Here is a 22,516-nt window from a genome sequence, read left to right as displayed (position 1 = left end):
TAAAACAATTTATTGATTTAATATTAAACACAAGTCGTAAATAAGTTTTAAACATTTTAAAACTCAGAGATTTTGAAATGTAACTTCTTTAATTAATAAGAATATAAGAAGTAGGGTTCTATAGTTGAAACGAAAAGTCGACTTATCGACTTTTTTCATTTAGTTAAAAGTCGACTTTTCGACTTTTTGCATTTTATGAAAAGTCGATTTTTCGACTTTTCAACTTTTTTCATTTAAATAAAAGTCGACTTTTAGACTTTTCGACTATAAGTATTTTAAAATAGTCGACTTTTCGACTTTTCGATTTTTGACTATTTTCGACTTCTTTCTACTTTTTTCCCCACTATTTTTTGACTTTTTTTCGAGTTTTTCCGACTATTTTAGAGTTTTTGACTTTTTTTCCACTTTTTTAAAATTTATTACTATTTTGACTTGTTTCTACAATTTTCGATTTTTCGACTTTTTCCGACTTTTCGACTTTTTCCGACTTTTTTCGACTTTTTCCGACTTTTTTTCGACTTTTTACGACTTTTTACGACTTTTTACGACTTTTCGACTTTTTTCGACTTTCTTCGACTTTTTTCGACTTTATTCGACTTTTTTCGACTTATCGACTTTTTTTCGACTTTTCGACTTTCAGACTTTTCGACTTTTTTCCACTTTTATTCACAAAGTCGACTTTTCGACTTTTTTCACAGACGATAGTCGAGTTATCGACTTTTTTTGGAACAAATAGTCGACTTCGACTTTTCGACTTTTTTCGACAAAAAGTCGATTGTTCGATTATTTGAAAGTCGATTTATAGAACCCTAATAAGAAGAGCTTATTTTAAACAAAGTTGCTGAAAGCTACTGCTATTTTGTTAATGCTTCTTTTTCGAAAAAAGCATAATTGACAGCACTGCTTAAAGTCAAACGTGATGCCACCCTATTTCTGCATCAAAACTGCCAGATTTAGAACTGAATACATAAATTAAAACTGCTTTACTCGTATTTTTAAGCCAATAAATAATAATAATAATGTAATTTTCTGTACGGGAGCTTATATGGGAATCAATCATATGCCGATTCTCATAAAAGTCAGTAGATAGGTTTTGACTCATAAGAAACTTACTTATGTCGAATTTCATCTCAATGCTTGTACTTTTAAGCCAGTAATGAGCGTTAGAGTAATTTTCTGAAAGGGGCCTTATAGGGGGAGTACGTCAATTTGGTTAAGAGATGTCACCTCGCAAGGAACTTACTTCAGTCGAATTTCATCGCTATACCTGTATTTTGAATCCATTAAAGAGTGTTACTGTCATTTTCTGAAGGGGACCTTATATGGGGTTAGGGTCAATTATGGACCGATCCACATACAATTTTGTAGAGAGTTTTTGGTTCATAAGAGATTTGCTTATGTCAAATTTCATCGCTACACTCATATTTTTAAGCAAGTAATGAGCGTTAGAGTCATTTCCTGAAGGGAACGTTAAATGGGGGGTAGAGTCAATTTGGCAGGGAATTTTTGGCTCATATAAAACTTATTTATGTTGAATTTTATCGCTATAGTTACACTTTTAAAACATATATGCCCGTTAAGGCTGTTTTTCGGGGGTCCACTTGTATAGGGGCTATCCGAAAACGTGGACCGATATGCCCCATTTTCAATACTTTACCTATAGAGAATATTTCTGGAAATTTTCAACCCTCTAGCTTATTCCGTTCGGACTCTATCGTGTTTTCAACAGACAGACAGACGGACGGACATGGCTAGATCGTCTTAGAATTTAATAGGGACTCAGAATATATATACTTTAGTGGGTCTATGACGAATATTTCGATGTGTTACAAACGGAATGACAAAATCAATATATATATCTTTTTTGATGGTGGGTATAACAAATGGAGAAAAATACTTTCATAGTCCAGTTCTAATTCAGTTCTAGTTCAGTTCTAGTTCAGTTCTAGTTCAGTTGCTAGTTCAGTTCTAGTTCAGTTCTATTTCAGTTCTAGGTCAGTTCTAGTTTAGTTCTAGTTCAGTTCTAGTTCAGTTCTAGTTCAGTTTCTAGTCAGTTCTGTTCTGGTTCTGTTCTAGTTCTGTTCTAGTTCAGTTCTAGTTCAGTTCTAGTTCAGTTCTAGTTCAGTTCTAGTTCCAGTTCTAGTCAGTTCAGTTCTAGTTCCGTTCTAGTTCAGTCAGTTCTAGTTCAGTTCAGTCAGTTCTAGTTCAGTTCTAGTCAGTTCAGTTCGTCTAGTTCAGTCTAGTAGTTCTAGTTCAGTTCTAGTTCAAGTAGTTCGTTCTAGTCAGTTCTAGTTCAGTTCTAGTTCAGTTCTAGTTCAGTTCTAGTTCAGTTCTAGTTCAGTTCTAGTCAGTTCTAGTTCAGTTCTAGTTCAGTTCTAGTTCAGTTCTAGTTCAGTTCTAGTTCAGTTCTAGTTCAGTTCTAGTTCAGTTCTAGTTCAGTTCTAGTTCAGTTCTAGTTCAGTTCTAGTTCAGTTCTAGTTCAGTTCTAGTTCAGTTCTAGTTCAGTTCAGTTCTAGTTCAGTTCTAGTTCTAGTTCAGTTCTAGTTCAGTTCTAGTTCAGTTCTAGTTCAGTTCTAGTTCAGTTCTAGTTCAGTTCTAGTTCAGTTCTAGTTCAGTTCTAGTTCAGTTCTAGTTCAGTTCTAGTTCAGTTCTAGTTCTGTTCTAGTTCTGTTCTAGTTCTGTTCTAGTTCTGTTCTAGTTCTGTTCTAGTTCTGTTCTAGTTCTGCTCTAGTTTTGTTCTAGTTCTGTTCTAGTTCTGTTCTAGTTCTGTTCTAGTTCTGTTCTAGTTCTGTTCTAGTTCTGTTCCAGTTCAGTTCTAGTTCAGTTCTAGTTCTGTTCTAGTTCTGTTCTAGTACTGTTCTAGTTCTGTTCTAGTTCTGTTCTAGTTCTGTTCTAGTTCTAGTTCTGTTCTAGTTCTGTTCTAGTTCTGTTCTATTCTGTTCTAATTCTGTTCTAGTTCTGTTCTAGTTCTGTTCTAGTTCTGTTCTAGTTCTGTTCTAGTTCTGTTCTAGTTCTGTTCTAGTTCTGTTCTAGTTCTGTTCTAGTTCTGTTCTAGTTCTGTTCTAGTTCTGTTCTAGTTCTGTTCTAGTTCTGTTCTAGTTCTGTTCTAGTTCTGTTCTAGTTCTGTTCTAGTTCTGTTCTAGTTCTGTTCTAGTTCTGTTCTAGTTCTGTTCTAGTTCTGTTCTAGTTCTGTTCTAGTTCTGTTCTAGTTCTGTTCTAGTTCTGTTCTAGTTCTGTTCTAGTCTGTTCTAGTTCTGTTTCTAGTTCTGTTCTAGTTCTGTTCTAGTTCTGTTCTAGTTCTGTTCTAGTTCTGTTCTAGTTCTGTTCTAGTTCTGTTCTAGTTCTGTTCTAGTTCTGTTCTAGTTCTGTTCTAGTTCTGTTCTAGTTCTGTCTAGTTCTGTTCTAGTTCTGTTCTAGTTCTGTTCTAGTCTGTTCTAGTCTGTTCTAGTTCTGTTCTAGTTCTGTTCTAGTTCTGTTCTAGTTCTGTTCTAGTTCTGTTCTAGTTCTGTTCTAGTTCTGTTCTAGTTCTGTTCTAGTTCTGTTCTAGTTCTGTTTCTAGTTCTGTTCTAGTTCTGTTTCTAGTTCTGTTCTAGTTCTGTTCTAGTTCTGTTCTAGTTCTGTCTGTTCTAGTTCTGTTCTATGTCTGCTCTAGTTCTGCTTAGTTTCTGCTCTAGTTCTGCTTTTGTTCCGTTTTAGTTCTGTTCTAGTTCTGTTCTATGTCCGCTTCTAGTTCTGTTCTTGTTCCGTTTTTAGTTCGGTTCTAGTTTTGTTCTAGTACTGTTCTAGTTGTTCTAGATTCTGTTCTAGATCCACTGTATATAATTAATTCATTTTACAAAATCTACATAATATATTCACCATTCTTGATCTGGTTTTTCAATTCCTCTTCCTTATTGATAAAACTTTAGTTACCAAACTACATTCTAACATTTATTTTTTTTTTTTAATCAATTATACAAAACCTTATAAAGAAAGAAATATTGCACATGTTTTGAGATCGTTTTTACTAATTTAAAGTTTAAAAAAAAAAATCAAATGTTTTTGTAAAACTTACCTTAATCGTTATAATACTGCCGGCCAATGCAAAAATGTTACACAACATATGATACGAAGCCATTAACAAGGTGAGTGCGTGTGTTAAATGACTTAAAATCAATTGAACACTAAAGTAACAAATTGATAGAATTAAAACAATGTACAGGGGAGCCGGTTGAAAGCGTAATAATAGATTTTTTATAGGCATTTTGGAATGCAGGGAGTTGAGGTAGTAGATGTATGTGTATGTGTGTGAGGTTTTTTGATATAACAAAAAATAATAATAACTGAAAATAAAATAAAAAATTAAATAAATAAAATTAGTATAATTTAAATAAAAATTAAATAATAATAAAAATTAACAAAATAGGAAATAATTTAAAAAAAAATTGACTTTATGGTGGATGTAGGCACTTAGTGTCCGACCTTGACACCCGGATTAAAACTATTTTAAGTTTTAGCTTTGACAGCAGCAATAAACTTTAATATTCTTTAAGTCATTTGACAAACTGTCTAATAAATTCTCTTTTTTACACAAATTATAGAATTTTACAAAGATCTCGTCATAATTAACATAACACAGACAGATCATTAGAAGCTAACCGTTCCTAGATTATTAAAATTCTAATAATTAACTCAATGTTTTCCTGATTATTTTTAAAACAAAACATTTCCTCTTACAACATTATCCACTTCTCAAGCCAATGTAAACCTACATACGCGTTTACACGTGAGAAAAATATTTAATTACCATACAAAAAAAAATCTATTCTACCCTTGAGGATGTTATTCTATTTAAAAAACCATGACGTTTTTATTTCTTTAGAGAATTTTTTTTTTTTTTAAATTAAAATTTCACGTTACGCTTCAACGAATTAACATTTAACGTAATTGTTTAAAATAATCGATTATTATTGTAATTGTAAAAGTTAAAATTGCAATTTTGTATTTTTATATGTTAAACACATGTGATATCATTATAAAGGATTGACTGAGAATTTAAATCAATTATTGTTGGTGTTGCCATAAAGTGTTGTAAAATTTATTTCGAATTTTTTCGTGAAACTAATATATTTTATTATAATTTAATGTAACACATTAAAAGAATTTTAAAATGTTTTTAGTTTTTTTTTTGATTAAGATGTCAAACACATATTCTCACCTAGTAATGGAGGAGTGGAACTAGAAGATGTCAAATCGTTGAATGCTAAACATTACTGTTTTGGAAAAAAGCTTAGTAGACATCACTGCTTCATTAAAAGCTATACTACAGTTGAAGTTTAGTTCTAGTTCTGTTCTAGTTCAGATCTAGTTCAGATCTAGTTCAGATCTAGTTTCAGATCTAGTTCAGTTCTAGTTCAGTTCTAGTTCAGTTCTAGTTCAGTTATGTTCTAGTTCAGTTCAGTTTAGTTCAGTTCTAGTTCAGTTCTAGTTCAGTCTACTCAGTTCTAGTTCAGTTCTAGTTCAGTTCTATTTCAGTTCTAGTTCAGTTCTAGTTCAGTTCTAGTTCAGTTCTAGTTCAGTTCTAGTTCTGTTCAAGTTCTGTTCTAGTTCTGTTCTAGTTCTGTTCTAGTTCTGTTCTAGTTCTGTTCTAGTTCTATTATAGTTCTGTTCTAGTTCTGTTCTAGTTCAGTTCTAGTTCAGTTCTAGTCCAGTTCTAGTTCAGTTCTAGTTCAGTTCTAGTTCAGTTCTAGTTCAGTTCTAGTTCAGTTCTAGTTCAGTTCTTGTTAAGTTCTAGTTCAGTTCTAGTTCAGTTCTAGTTCAGTTCTAGTTCAGTTCTAGTTCAGTTCTAGTTCAGTTCTAGTTAAGTTCTAGTTAAGATCTAGTTCAGTTTTAGTTCAGTTCTAGGTCAGTTCTAGTTCAGTTCTAGGTCAGTTCTAGTTCAGTTCCAGTTCAGTTCTAGTTCAGTTCTAGTTCTGTTCTAGTCCTAGTCCTAGTACTGTTCTAGTCCTAGTTCTGTTTGTTCTAGTTATGTTCTAGTTCTGTTCTAGTTCTGTTCTAGTTCTGTTCTAGTTCTGTTCTAGTTCGTTCTAGTTCTGTTCTAGTTCTGTTCTAGTTCTGTTCTAGTTCTGTTCTAGTTCTGTTCTAGTTCTGTTCTAGTTCTGTTCTAGTTCTAGTTCTGTTCTAGTTCTGTTCTAGTTCTGTTCTAGTTCTGTTTAGTTCTGTTCTAGTTCTGTTCTAGTTCTGTTCTAGTTCTGTTCTAGTTAGTTCTAGTTCTGTTCTAGTTCTGTTCTAGTCTGTTCTAGTTCTGTTCTAGTTCTGTTCTAGTTCTGTTCTAGTTCTGTTCTAGTTCTGTCTGTTCTAGTTCTGTTCTAGTTGTTCTAGTTCTGTTCTAGTTCTGTTATAGTTCTGTTCTAGTTCTGTTCTAGTTCTGTTCTAGTTCTGTTCTAGTTCTGTTCTAGTTCTGTTCTATTTCTGTTCTAGTTCTGTTCTAGTTCTGTTCTAGTTCTGTTCAAGTTCTGTTCTAGTTCTGTTCTAGTTCTGTTCTAGTTCTGTTCTAGTTCTGTTCTAGTTCTGTTCTAGTTCTGTTCTAGTTCTGTTCTAGTTCTGTTCTAGTTCTGTTCTGTTCTAGTTCTGTTCTAGTTCTAGTTCTAGTTCTGTTCTTAGTTCTGTTCTAGTTTGTTCTAGTTCTGTTCTAGTTCTAGTATGTTCTGTTCTAGTTCTGTTCTAGTTCTGTTCTAGTTCTGTTCTAGTTCTGTTCTAGTTCTGTTCTAGTTCTGTTCTAGTTCTGTTCTAGTTCTGTCTAGTTCTGTTCTAGTTCTGTTCTAGTTCTGTTCTAGTTCTGTTCTAGTTCTGTTCTAGTTCTGTTCTAGTTCTGTTCTAGTTCTGTTCTAGTTCTGTTCTAGTTCTGTTCTAGTTCTGTTCTAGTTCTGTTCTAGTTCTGTTCTAGTTTGTTCTAGTTTGTTCTAGTTCTGTTCTAGTTCTGTTCTAGTTCTGTTCTAGTGTTCTAGTTCTGTTCTAGTTCTGTTCTAGTTCTGTTCTAGTTCTGTTCTAGTTCTGTTCTAGTTCTGTTCTAGTTCTGTTCTAGTTCGTTCTAGTTCTGTTCTAGTTCTGTTCTAGTTCTGTTCTAGTTCTGTTCTAGTTCTGTTCTAGTTCTTCTAGTTCTGTTCTAGTTCTGTTCTAGTTCTGTTCTAGTTCTGTTCTAGTTCTGTTCTAGTTGTTCTAGTTCTGTTCTAGTTCTGTTCTAGTTCTGTTTTCTAGTTCTGTTCTAGTTCTCTTCTAGTTCTGTTCTAGTTCTGTTCTAGTTCTGTTCTAGTTCTGTTCTAGTTCTCTTCTAGTTCTGTTCTAGTTCTGTTCTAGTTTGTTCTAGTTCTGTTCTAGTTCTAGTTCTGTTCTAGTTCTGTTCTAGTTCTGTTCTAGTTCTGTTCTAGTTTTGTTCTAGTTCTGTTCTAGTTCTGTTCTAGTTCTGTTCTAGTTCTGTTCTAGTTCTGTTCTAGTTCTGTTCTAGTTCTGTTCTAGTTCTGTTCTAGTTCTGTTCTAGTTCTGTTCTAGTTCTGTTCTAGTTCTGTTCTAGTTCTGTTCTAGTTCTGTTCTAGTCTGTTCTAGTTCTGTTCTAGTTCTGTTCTAGTTTCTGTTCTAGTTCTGTTCTAGTTCTGTTCTAGTTCTGTTCTAGTTCTGTTCTAGTTCTGTTCTAGTTCTGTTCTAGTTCTGTTCTAGTTCTGTTCTAGTTCTGTTCTAGTTCTGTTCTGGTTCTCTTCTAGTTCTGTTCTAGTTCTGTTCTAGTTCTGTTCTAGTTCTGTTCTAGTTCTGTTCTAGTTCTCTTCTAGTTCTGTTCTAGTTCTGTTCTAGTTCTGTTCTAGTTCTCTTCTAGTTCTGTTCTAGTTCTGTTCTAGCTCTGTTCTAGTTCTGTTCTAGTTCTGTTCTAGTCCTGTTCTAGTTCTGTTCTAGTTCTAGCTCTTTTATCTCAAGACATTGAGAAAAAAGTGGTTAGTCTAGATCGAACTTTATCTTATAAATATAAAACGCGCAATTTTTATATCACTATTTTAAAGTATTTTTCCTTTTATTAAGTTTCTTTCTTTTTCACCTTGCAAGCGTAAACCTACGAAATAAATTCGCAATTGTCCATTCAATTAACATGTTTTTTATCTGAGTGTATTTTAATTTTTCACAGTTCCATTGTTAGTAATAATTATTGTCACAATTATTGATTGTCGTCGCCTCTCCCAAGTAAGATTTTATTTTTAGCTACAAATTTTTATTTATATAGAAAATTTTATTTTAATTAACAGTTAAACAGAAACTCAAGAAACCTTTGGTGGGGGTGATTCCATAAGAATGAAATAGATTGACCATAGTAGAGGCTATAGGTTAACTTTAGTCCAGTCAATAGATCCACTGTAGTCCAAACTAAAGACTGACTATATTCTAGACTATAGACTGCCTGTAGTCCAAATTATAGACTGAATATATAGTCCAGTCTATAGTCCACACTTTCGACTAATTATAGTTCAGACTATTGATTTACTATAATCCTTAATATAGAATGACTATAGTCCAGATTGTAGACTAACTGTAGTCCAAACTATAGACCAGACTATAGATTGACAATAGCCCAGAATATAAACTGACTATAATCCAGAATATAGACTGACTGTAGTCCTGAATTTAGACTGACAATAGTCCAGACTATAGACTGACTGTAGTCCAAAATATAGACTGAATATATTTATGTATACTAACTATAGAAATGTCGGTTTTTATGGAATCACCCATAATTAGGCTTGACTAGTTAGTGGGCCAACATCTTTAAAAAATTAACACATGTCTATCGACATGTCTGTATATCAGTGTGTAAACTTAATAATTAACATATCAAATAAATGTCATCTACTTCCCTAAACCAACAAAAACAATGTGAAAACGTAAATAGAAAATGTGTAATATTAAGTTAAGAGAGCAATAGTATTTGAATTGTGCCGCTTAATGAGCATTAAGGGGAATTTTACTTCATATCTGGAGTAGGTACCCTTAAGAAAAAATATTTTTGTATAAATCTAAAACTCGGAAATGTATAAGACATTTCATTAAAAAAATTACACTCACTCACTCTCTCTCATTGCACTTTTCCTTAATTATGTCAAGTTCAACGGTTCTAAAACCAATTAGAGCCAGTTAGTTTTAATTAAATTAAAATATTACAACAACAAAAAATAAAATTCGCACAATAACCTGCTATAACCAGTTGCTTTTTTTTGTTGCATTTTATTATTATTTATTTTTTAAATGTTTGTATATACAATAAATTAAACAAATATTTATACGATTAGCGTCGAAAAAAGAAGAGATAAGCATTTGATTGCCATTTGATCTGTATAAAATTGAAGAAGTCTGATATTGAATATAATGAATGATAAAAATAGCAATTTGTCATACGAACATGATTTTGAATAAAATTTATCGTATAGGCTAACGATTTTAGAAAATTAATAATATAAATAAAGTTTATTTTTAAAATGGTGGACTAGATCTTTAAGAGAAAGACAGACACTTTCTTTTTCTTGCCATCTAATCAAGGTCATAGTCTAGACTATAGACTTATTATAGTACAAACTGCGGATTGGCTAATATATAAGCAATATACTATAGAGTGGCTATAGTCCAGACTATAGGCTGACTATAGTCCAGAATATAGGCTGACTATAGTCCAGACTATAGACTAACTGTCGTCCAGTCTATAGACTAACTATAGTCCAGACTATAGTATAGACTAACTATAGACAAACAATAGTCCAGACTATAGACAAATTATAGTCCAGACTATAGACAAACTATAGTCCAGACTATAGACAAACTATAGTCCAGATTATAGACAAACTTTAGTCCAGCATATAGACTGAATATAGTCCAGAATATAGACTGAATATAGCCCAGACATTAGACTGACTATAGTCTAGACTATAGACTGACTATAGTCCAGTCTATAGACTGACAATAGTCCAGATTATAGACTCACTATATTTCAGACTATAGACTGACTATAGTCCCAGACTATGGACTAACTATAGTCCAGACTATATACAAACTATAGTCCAGACTATAGACAAACTATAGTCCAAACTATGGACATACTACAGTCCAGACTATAGACTGTCTATAGTCTAGAGTATAGACTAACTATAGTCCATACTATAGACAAACTATAGTCCCAGACTATAGACAAACAATAGTCCAGACTATAGACAAACTATAGTCCAGACTAAAGACAAACTATAGTCCAGACTATAAACAAACTATAGTCCAGTCTATAGACAAACTATAGTCCAGAATATAGACTGACTATAGTCCAGACATTTAGACTGACTGTAGTTCAGACTATAGACAAACTATAGTCCATAGGGAATAGGGAATCTATAGGCTGAGATATAGTCAGTCTATAGTCTGGACTATAGTCAGTCTATAGAAGGAACTATAGTCCGTCTATAGACTGACTATAGTCAGACTATAGACTGACTATATCTCAGCCTATAGACTCCCTATAGCTCAGCCTATAGACTGACTATAGCCCAGACTGACTATATTCCAGACTATAGTCCTGACTATAGTCCAGACTATAGACTGACTATATTCCAGACTATAGACTGACTATAGTCCAGACTATAGAAAATTATAGTCCAAACTATAGACTAACTATAGTCCAGACTATAGACTGACTATAGTTTAGTCTATAGATTGATAGATAAACTATGGTCCAGACTGACTGGAGTACAGACTATACTGACTATAGTCCAGACTGTAGACTGAATATAGTTCAGACTATAAACTGATTATAGTCCAGACTATAGACTTACTCTAGCCAGACTATAGACTGACTATAGTCCTGGCTATAGACTAATTATAGTCCATACTATAGACTAACTATAGTCCAGACTATAGACTAACTATATTCCAGACTAAGTATATACTGAAATTATTAAAATAAGAAATTCAACAAATTATGAATTCATTCCTTTATATAACTATAATATGATTATAATGACATACTAATAAGTACATTATTGTGCTAAATAATAAAACTATAACAATTGTTATCTATATCATATACATATGTTCTTGTGTCTTTGATTTTTTATATAATTTTGTGTTAATTAAACTGAGTTAAGTCCCGCTTATCACTGAATATCACTAAAAGATATGTTAGGAAAAAAGTGAGTCTACTATCATACAGTCACACTTAGTAACTATAGTTTTTTTTCTTAGAAAGATAGTTACTAGGTTTAGTTAAAATATCAACATATTCTTATCATGAATTTTAGTCTAAACAAACATAGGCTCTTCCATTAAGCAAAATGCCTCTGAAGACAATATTTAGTTTGTCAATAGATTAATATCTCAGTTGTTTGAAGTGAGGGTTAACTTTATTTAATTGATATTGAAAAAGTGAAGTGATAACTGTAAGACTATGACAAATTGTCTGAGAAATTTGATAAGAACATTTTCAGTTTTAGCGGCAATTAATTAACTTAAAGAATATTTGCGGTTTATTATCAGAAATTAAAAAAATAATTAATATATTTATTTATACTATTCATATAGTAAAGGGTAAGTTTTTGACTTAAGTAATTACAGAAGTACTTAGTTAATTTATTTGTTTACATTATAAATTATGATTTATGAAGTGAAAATAATATTAATTAATGTCTAACTATAGTCCAAACTATGGACTGACTATTGTTCATACTATAGACTCACTATAGTCCAGACTCAGGATTGAATATTGTCAAAACTATAGACTGATTATAGTCTAGAATATAGACTGACTATAGTCGAGAGCATAGACTACTTATAACCAAACAATAGACTTACTATAAACAAACTATAGTCCAGACTATAAACAAACTTATAGTCCAGACTATAGACAAACTATAACAAACTATAGTCTAGACTATGGACCAACTATAGTTTAGGACTATACAACTGACTATAATTCAGACTATTGACGGACTACAGTCCAGATTATAGACTAATTGTAGACTGAATATAGTCCAGACTATATATCGACTATAGTCAACCTATAAACTGACTATAGACTAGACTATAGACCAACTATAGCTCACACTATAGTCAAACTATAGTCCAGACTATAGTCAAACTATAGTGCCCAGACTATAGACAAACTATAGTCCAAACTATGGACAAACTATAGTCTAGACTATGGACTTACTATGGACCAGACTATAACTGACTATATTCAGACTATTGACTGACTACAGTCCAGACTATAGACTAACTGTAGACTGAATATAGTCCAGACTATATACCGACTATAGTCCAGACTATATACTGACTATAGACCAGACTATCGACAAACTATAGTCCAGAATATAGACTAACTATATTCCGGGCATTAGACTGAATATAGTGCAGACTATAGACTAACTATAGTCCAGACTATAGACTAACAATATTCCAGACTATAGACAAACTATAGTCCAGACTATAGACTGACTATAATTCAGTCTATAGACAAACTATAGTACACACTATAGACTGATTATAGTCCAGACTATAGACAGACTATAGTCCAGACTATATACTGACTATAGTCCAGACTATAGACAGTCTACAATCCAAACAATACACTAACTATAGTCTAGATTATAAACCGTCTATAGTGAAGACTATAGGCTGTCTAGAGTTCAGCACATTGACTGACAATAGTCCTGACTATAGACTGACTATTATCCAGACTATAGGCGGACTATTGTTCAGACTTTAGACTCGCTATTGTACAGACTAAAGACTCAATATTGTCCAGACTGAAGATTATAGGCTGACTAGAGTCCAGGCCTTTGAGGGACTATGTTCGGATTATAGTCCAGATTATAGACGTACTATACTACCGACTATATACTGACTACCTGCAGCCTCTAGACAGACTATTGTCTAGACTATAAACTGACTATAGTGTAACCTATAGACTCACTATAGAACAGACTATAGACTTACTTTACCGCAGACTACAGACTCACTATAAACCAGACCATAAAGTAAAATTTCTTTTAAAATGTTAGATTTAAACAGAAGTTTAAGATTAATTATCACATTGTTTAGTCAAAAACTGACCCTTAGTCTACTAGGTTTTCAAACCTGTTAATAAACCGCAAATATATAAACAAAGTTTAAAGTGATAGTGCACAATGGGACAAGTGAATACAAGTTTAATAAAACTGAATATATGAAAACATTTTGGTTAAACGTTAAAACTTAGAATTTAAAACTATTAAATTATGCAAATTTCTTCTATATCTAACTGAATTTATGAAAGATTTTGCTTAGTTAACAATATAGTTAATTTATTTAATTATTTTATTATAATGCTTAAATAAAAACAAAAACAATTTATAGGAATTATTTTGCAAAAAAAAAAAAAAAAAAAAAAACATTATTTTAATTCAATTTTAAATAACATGATGCAGCAATATTTAAGGCCAATGTATAGAGTCAAATATATGGATATCTTCATGACAACAAACAATTGTTAACAATTTAATTTCATATTTTTTATATTGTATTGAAATTTATGTAAATTAATCTTATAAAAAATAATATTAAGTGATTTGTTTTGTTTATGGAGAAATGTTTGCAAAAAAAAAGATTTCACCTAAATATTATTTCAAAAAAAATTTCTAGAAATAAAAGGTTAACGCCTACATTTTGAAAAAAAAAACTGCTACTAGCTTTTTTTGCTTTGACCAGTGTATACTATGTTTTTTTTTTTCTTAAGAAATTATAATTTAATTTGTTTAAATGAGCAGAAATTTACGATGCTCATGATGATGTTGACTTCTACTATATAGTGACTGTTAAGAAAAAATAAAAATGTGTGTCAATATCTAGTATACGAGTTTTAAAATATAAACAAAATCAGTTTCAGTTTTGCTTTAAAGCGTTATTTGCTATTCTTACACTGAAAAAAAATGTATGTTAAATAATACAATGGAGATTATGCTTTAGCTGAAAAAGTAGAAGCTATAGACTGATTATAATCCAGACTATGAAACGACTATACTCCAGACTATAAACATAATGTAGACAAGATTATATTCAGACTTTAGACCACACTGTAGGCTGACTATAGACCAGACTATAGACTGTCTATAGTCCAGACTATAGAGTGACTATAGTCCAGACTATAGAGTGACTATAGTCCAGACTATAGAGTGACTATAGTCCAGACTATAGAGTGACTATAGTCCAGACTGTAGAGTGACTATAGTCCAGACTATGACTGAATAGAGTCCAGACTATAGACTGACTATAGTCCAGACTATAGACTGGCTATAGTCCAGACTATAGACTGAATATAGTCCAGACTATAGACTGACTATAGTCCAGACTATAGACTGACTATAGTCCAGACTATAGACTGACTATAGTCCAGACTATAGACTGACTATAGTTCAGACAATAGATTGACTATAATCCAGATTATAGAAATACTATAGTCCAGACTATAGACTAGCTATAGTACAGACTATAGACTGACTATAGTCCAGACTAAAGACTGACTATAATCCAGACTATAGACTGGCTATAGATTGACTATAATCCAGACCGTAGAATGCTATAGTCCACACTATCGACTAACTATAGTCAAGAGTGACTATAGTCCAGGCTATAGACTGACTATAGTCCAGACAATAGATTGACTATAATCCAGATTGTAGAAAATACTATAGTCCAGACTATAGACTAGCTATAGTACAGACTATAGACTGACTATAATCCAGACTAAAGACTGACTATAATCCAGACTATAAACTGACTATATATTGACTATAATCCAGACTGTGGAATGACTATAGTCCAGACTATAGACTAACTATAGTCCAGAATATAGACTAGCTATAGTACAGACTATAAACTGACTATATTCCAGAATATAGACTGACTATAGTCCAGACTAAAGACTGACTACAGTCCAGACAAAAGACTGACTATAGTTCAGACTATAGTCCAGAATAAAGACTGACTATAGTCCAGAACGTAGAATGGCTATCGTCCAGACTATAGACTACCTATAGTACAGACTTTAATCCAGAATATAGACTGATTATAGTTCAAACTATAGACCAGACTATAGACTGACTATAGTCCAGACTAGATTGACTATAGTCCAGACTATAGACGGACTATAGTCCAGACTGTGGAATGACTTTAGTCCAGACTATAGTTCAGAATATAGAATGACTAAAGACCAAATTATTGGCTTACTATAGACTTATTAAAGACCAGATTATTGACTTACTATAGTCCAGAATATAGACTAACTATATTTCAGACCCTAGATCAAACTATAGCTCATACTCCAGACTATAAACATAATGTAGACAAGATTATATTCAGACTTTTAGACTGTAGGCTGACTATAGACCAGACTATAGACTGTCTATAGTCCAGACTATAGAGTGACTATAGTCTAGAATATAGACTGACTATAGTCTAGACTATAGACTGACTATAGTCCAGACTATAGACTGACTGCAGTCCAGACTACAGATTAACTGTAGACCAGACTATAGATTGACTGTAGGTCAGACTATAGACTGACTATAGTCTAGACTATAGACTGACTATAGTCCATACTATAGACTGACTATAGTCCATACTATAGACTGATTATAGAATGTCTGTAGTCCAGTCTATAGACCGACTTCAGTCGATACTATTGACTAACTAGTCGAAACTATTGACTGACTATAGTCGAGACTATAGACTGACTATATTCCAACCTATAGACTGACTATAGTCCATACTATAGGCGGACTAGATTATAGACTAACTATAGTCCAGATTATATTGCTTATAGTCCAGACTATTGACTGTTTTAGTTCATTCTATAAACTGGAGACAGTCCAGACTGTAGAATGACTATTGTCCAGGCTTTGGACCAACTATAGACTATAAACTGTAAATGTTTTTACTGACATTTTTTCGCCCAGATTTGACACAATGTGACCTTACTTTAAAAAAAAAATAATTTTAAAATTATTCAAATTTTAAAAATTCATTTGTTAACATAATTAAATATTTAAAGCCAAAAAATTTACAACCTCGACTCGAATAATATCAAAAACAAATACCCATCCGTTAGACAATTTAATAATGACTTTAAAATAATAAAAATAACTGTCATTTAAAACATTTAATACACATTTAAATTAAAACAATTTTGTCACAAATTTAAACATTTTCAAAACAAGTAGCACCTAATGCTTGACAGACAGACAGACTGAGAGACGAGCAGTGTATTAAACTGAGGGCTGGATGATTAGTTTAGTACTAATTATTTATTCAAATAACGATTTTCGCGTAATATGATTTTGGAGGGGTGGCAGTGTTTTTTTTTTTTTTTAACGTACTAGTACAACAATAAAATGACCCTCAAATGACCTTAAACATATGTATTTATAATCAGAATACCAATTATAAACATTAATGTAATAAACTGTTGATAAAGTAAATTTATAAAGTTGTAAAAAACCGAAAAAAGTTAAAATTAAAATACATATATTTTTTTCAATACAGGCCAGGGACCTTAAAATATTGAACGCAAAATTGCATTAAATTTTTAACGTTTAAACAAAAATGTTTCGAAAAAATTATAAATTTATATGCAAAACACACAATTCTTAACTGGCCAAAAGCTATTTAAGCAAAAAACAACAACACTTTTTCAAAATTTCGTCACTCTCAATTAATAAAATAATAAAAAAATGTAAACAAAAATAATAAATTAATCTTTTTTTTTTTTTTTCTCCAATACCCATAAATCATGTGAAAGCAGTTATATTGTCAAAGAAAGAATAAATTTTGTTTATTTAAAAATAAATTTAAGAAACATTAAACTTTTTGAAAAAAAGGTCAAAAGTTCAAAGGTAAATAATAATAAGAAGAAAAACCGGTACAAGGACAACATTGTTTATTAAAGCTAGGGATGCCATATGTAGTAAGAATGTTCAATTGTAAACAAATAGCAAAAATTGAAGGAGGCAACCTTGTATAGCTTAGGATGCCATATGAAATGTAAAACTTTGATAGCGTTGCCCATATATTAAGTAGTTTTTAAGAGCACTACAAAGCCTGCTAATGGTTCAAATTGTAGTGACTTGGTTTTGATTTTAAAAACTTTTAATGCTATTTATGTCTTTAAACAGTTTATTTAAAGAAAACACATTTATCAACAAGTGTTTCAATTCGATTTTTTTTTTTTATAAAATTCCTCTAAAATGTGGTTTTTTTTTTATAAAAGTCTATTCTTATCAGTAAAATTATATACTGCAATTTGTAGGTAGGAATATAATTATTTGTAGAAATTAAGCACGTGAATGAGTCACACTTGTGGAACAAGTAGAAATATTACGTAGTAGGTACATATTTATAAAAAGTGCAAGTACTGCTGTTGAACTCAATAATAAAATTAATAAAAATTATTATAGATAATTGAAAAAAGTGTAGTCAAAATGTCTAGAAAGGTAATTAGGTTCGCATGGTTATCTATAAACAAGTTAAATATTAGAAATTAGGATATTTCCATATTGATTTCTATGATTCTAGAGCATATAACGGAATATATAAAAAAAATTTACCTAAGAAAGACTTCACTTTTAGGTCAGTTCTAGTTTAGTTGTAGTTCAGTTCTAGTTCTAGTTAAGTTCTAGTTCAGTTCTAGTTCAGTTCTAGTTCAGTTCTAGTTCAGTTCTAGTTCAGTTTACTCAGTTAGTTCAGTCTAGTTCAGTTCTAGTTCAGTTCTAGTTCAGTTCTAGTTCAGTTCTAGTTCAGTTCTAGTTCAGTTCTAGTTCAGTTCTAGTTCAGTTCTAGTTCAGTCTAGTTCAGTTCTAGTCGTTCTAGTTCAGTTCTAGTCAGTTCTAGTTCAGTTCTAGTTCAGTTCTAGTTCAGTTCTAGTTCAGTTCTAGTTCAGTTCTAGTTCAGTTCTAGTTCAGTTCTAGTTCAGTTCTAGTTCGTCTAGTTCAGTTCTAGTTCAGTTCTAGTTCAGTTCTAGTTCAGTTCTAGTTCAGTTCTAGTTCAGTTCTAGTTCAGTTCTAGTTCAGTTCTAGTTCAGTTCTAGTTCAGTTCTAGTTCAGTTCTAGTTCAGTTCTAGTTCAGTTCTAGTTCAGTTCTATTTCAGTTCTAGTTCAGTTCTAGTTCAGTTCTAGTTCAGTTCTAGTTCAGTTCTAGTTCAGTTCTAGTTCAGTTCTAGTTCAGTTCTAGTTCAGTTCTAGTTCAGTTCTAGTTCAGTTCTAGTTCAGTTCTAGTTCAGTTCTAGTTCAGTTCTAGTTCAGTTCTAGTTCAGTTCTAGTTCAGTTCTAGTTCAGTTCTAGTTCAGTTCTAGTTCAGTTCTAGTTCAGTTCTAGTTCAGTTCTAGTTCAGTTCTAGTTCAGTTCTAGTTCAGTTCTAGTTCAGTTCTAGTTCAGTTCTAGTTCAGTTCTAGTTCAGTTCTAGTTCAGTTCAGTTTAGTTCAGTTCTAGTCAGTTCTAGTTCAGTTCTAGTTCAGTTCTAGTTCAGTTCTAGTTCAGTTCTAGTTCAGTTCTAGTTCATTTCTAGTTCAGTTCTAGTTCAGTTCTAGTTCAGTTCTAGTTCAGTTCTAGTTCAGTTCTAGTTCAGTTCTAGTTCAGTTCTAGTTCAGTTCTAGTTCAGTTCTAGTTCAGTTCTAGTTCAGTTCTAGTTCAGTTCTAGTTCAGTTCTAGTTCAGTTCTAGTTCAGTTCTAGTTCAGTTCTAGTTCAGTTCTAGTTCAGTTCTAGTTCAGTTGTAGTTCAGTTGTAGTTCAGTTGTAGTTCAGTTCTAGTTCAGTTCTAGTTCAGTTCTAGTTCAGTTCTAGTTCAGTTCTAGTTCAGTTCTAGTTCAGTTGTAGTTCAGTTGTAGTTCAGTTGTAGTTCAGTTCTAGTTCAGTTCTAGTTCAGTTCTAGTTCAGTTCTAGTTCAGTTCTAGTTCAGTTCTAGTTCAGTTCTAGTTCAGTTCTAGTTCAGTTGTAGTTCAGTTCTAGTTCAGTTCTAGTTCAGTTCTAGTTCAGTTCTAGTTCAGTTCTAGTTCAGTTCTAGTTCAGTTCTAGTTCAGTTCTAGTTCAGTTCTAGTTCAGTTCTAGTTCAGTTCTAGTTCTGTTCTATAGTAAAATATATTTTCGATTTTTTGCCAAATCATTTTGAAAAACCTCTATTATTTAAATTTTAAATTAATGTTGTGTATCAAGTCTATTATTATTACTGGTTTATTTTTATAGACTCTCAAAGTACCGATTGCGTTAAATTTGGCAAAAAGCCAATAATATTTATTTCGTTTCTTCTATTAATTCCAACACAAATCAACAATTGACTAACTTTTATTTAAAATGAAACATTTAAGAAAATACTAACAATTAAAAAACTGAAACAAGTAGAAGTAAACTATTAAACTGACGTCATCTTAATAAAATTGTTAAATTTTTTTTTAAACAAAGTGCAGAATTCTGTCTAAAAATTAATGTTGTGTGAAGTTGAGATTTATTCTTCATTTTTGGGAAAAAAATTATATAAAATATAATAATAAACTAAATAACAGTTGTGTTTAATTAACTTTAATTGCGTCGATTTAAATAAAACATTTAGTTATTGGAAATTCCAAAACATAATTTACGAGTTATCTACAAATTACAATTTCAAATTTCGGTTTAACTGTAATAAGTTTTCTAGGCAAAAAAGTTTGTACCTATTTTAATATGTTTCGAATTCAAGCAGTTTTCGAGATACTGAGTAATCAGTTCATGTGCAGAAATATTATGTCTATATTTTATTTTTATACATATGTATATACATATGTATGTATGGCTAAGTATATTAATCTACTAAACACTCATATGTTTTATCACCAGGCAGGCTATTAGATAGTACATGTTCGTTTCGAGATATAGTGTTTTCTTGTTATTTTGTATTATTGTTCTTTTATTAGATTTTGAAGCAAACACATAAAAATTAGATTTATTAAAGCAGCCAATTATATACATACGATATACTAATATCTTTTTGCTGTTCTCTGATCTATTTTTAAAATCGCTGTCTAATTAAAAGTGTCACTGAACTCTGCGTTAGTGGAAATTTTAGCAGTTTTCGAGATATTTTTATCACATTTTTCGGTAGATTTGTTGTTATTTAAAAAAAAATATATGACAATAATTTTAAATATTTTATCAACCGATTTTCAAAATACCTGAAATGTTGCAGACAAACTTGGGCAAACAAATAGACTTTTCGAAAAATAAAAACTTTTTTACCTTGTGGTTCTAATTATTTGACTAGTGTAGACTATAGTCTGTAGTCTAGTCTATAGTCTAATCTTTTTCTAGTCTATGGTCTAGCCCATAGTCTAGTCTATAGTCTAGTCTATAGTCTAGTACATAGACTATTTTTAGTCTAGTCCATAGTCTAGTCTATAGTCTAGTCTATAGTCTAGTCTATAGTCTAGTCTATAGTCTAGTCTATAGTCTAGTCTATAGTCTAGTCTATAGTCTAGTCTATAGTCTAGTCTATAGTCTAGTCTATAGTCTAGTCTATAGTCTAGTCTATAGTCTAGTCTATAGTCTAGTCTATAGTCTAGTCTATAGTCTAGTCTATAGTCTAGTCTATAGTCTAGTCTATAGTCTAGTCTATAGTCTAGTCTATAGTCTAGTCTATAGTCTAGTCTATAGTCTAGTCTATAGTCTAGTCTATAGTCTAGTCTATAGTCTAGTCTATAGTCTAGTCTATAGTCTAGTCTATAGTCTAGTCTATAGTCTAGTCTATAGTCTAGTCTATAGTCTAGTCTATAGTCTAGTCTATAGTCTAGTCTATAGTCTAGTCTATAGTCTAGTCTATAGTCTAGTCTATAGTCTAGTCTATAGTCTAGTCTATAGTCTAGTCTATAGTCTAGTCTATAGTCTAGTCTATAGTCTAGTCTATAGTCTAGTCTATAGTCTAGTCTATAGTCTAGTCTATAGTCTAGTCTATAGTCTAGTCTATAGTCTAGTCTATAGTCTAGTCTATAGTCTAGTCTATAGTCTAGTCTATAGTCTAGTCTATAGTCTAGTCTATAGTCTAGTCTATAGTCTAGTCTATAGTCTAGTCTATAGTCTAGTCTATAGTCTAGTCTATAGTCTAGTCTATAGTCTAGTCTATAGTCTAGTCTATAGTCTAGTCTATAGTCTAGTCTATAGTCTAGTCTATAGTCGTCTATGTCTAGTCTATAGTCTAGTCTATAGTCTAGTCTATAGTAGTCTAGTCTATCTATCAGTCTAGTCTATAGGCTAGTCTATAGTCTATTCTATAGTCTAGTCTATAGTCTAGTCTATAGTCTAGTCTATAGTCTAGTCTATAGTCTAGTCTATAGTCTAGTCTATAGTCTAGTCTATAGTCTAGTCTATAGTCTAATCTATAGTCTAGTCTATAGTCTAGTCTATAGTCTAGTCTATAGTCTAGTCTATAGTCTAGTCTATAGTCTAGTCTATAGTCTAGTCTATAGTCTAGTCTATAGTCTAGTCTATAGTCTAGTCTATAGTCTAGTCTATAGTCTAGTCTATATTCTAGTCATATCTAGTCTATAGTCTAGTCTATAGTCTAGTCTATAGTCTAGTCTATATCTAGTCCATATTCTAGTCTATAGTCTAGTCTATAGTCTAGTCTATAGTCTAGTCTATAGTCTAGTCTATAGTCTAGTCTATAGTCTAGTCTAGTCTAGTCTATAGTCTAGTCTATAGTCTAGTCTATAGTCTAGTCTATAGTTGTCTATAGTCTAGTCTAGTCTAGTCTATAGTCTAGTCTATAGTCTAGTCTATAGTCTAGTCTATAGTCTAGTCTATAGTCTAGTCTATAGTCTAGTCTATAGTCTAGTCTATAGTCTAGTCTATAGTCTAGTCTATAGTCTAGTCTATATTCTAGTCCATATTCTAGTCTATAGTCTAGTCCATATTCTAGTCTATAGTCTAGTCTATAGTCTTCTATAGTCTAGTCTATAGTCTAGTCTATAGTCTAGTCTATCTAGTCTATAGTCTAGTCTATAGTCTAGTCTATAGTCTAGTCTATAGTCTAGTCTATAGTCTAGTCTATAGTCTAGTCTATAGTCTAGTCTATAGTCTAGTCTATAGTCTAGTCTATAGTCTAGTCTATAGTCTAGTCTATAGTCTAGTCTATAGTCTAGTCTATAGTCTAGTCTATAGTCTAGTCTATAGTCTAGTCTATAGTCTAGTCTATAGTCTAGTCTATAGTCTAGTCTATAGTCTAGTCTATAGTCTAGTCTATAGTCTAGTCTATAGTCTAGTCTATAGTCTAGTCTATAGTCTAGTCTATAGTCTAGTCTATAGTCTAGTCTATAGTCTAGTCTATAGTCTAGTATATAGTCTAGTCTATAGTCTAGTCTATAGTCTAGTCTATAGTCTAGTCTATAGTCTAGTCTATAGTCTAGTCTATAGTCTAGTCTATAGTCTAGTCTATAGTCTAGTCTATAGTCTAGTCTATAGTCTAGTCTATAGTCTAG

At 31.7% G+C, this 22,516-nt stretch overlaps 1 pseudogene; it reads right to left on the bottom strand.

Moving 5' to 3' along the window:
• Positions 1 to 22,516, bottom strand: part of LOC119611757 — a 44,755-nt pseudogene that overhangs the window by 9,014 nt on the left and 13,225 nt on the right.

The sequence above is a fragment of the Lucilia sericata genome, unplaced genomic scaffold (genome assembly GCF_015586225.1).
Source record: "Lucilia sericata isolate MDLA Ls3-8-SP2 unplaced genomic scaffold, ASM1558622v1 Contig001527F_arrow, whole genome shotgun sequence".
NCBI lineage: Eukaryota > Metazoa > Arthropoda > Insecta > Diptera > Calliphoridae > Lucilia > Lucilia sericata.
Note: the sequence above shows the minus strand (reverse complement) of the source record. Positions and strands in the feature narration are given on the sequence as shown.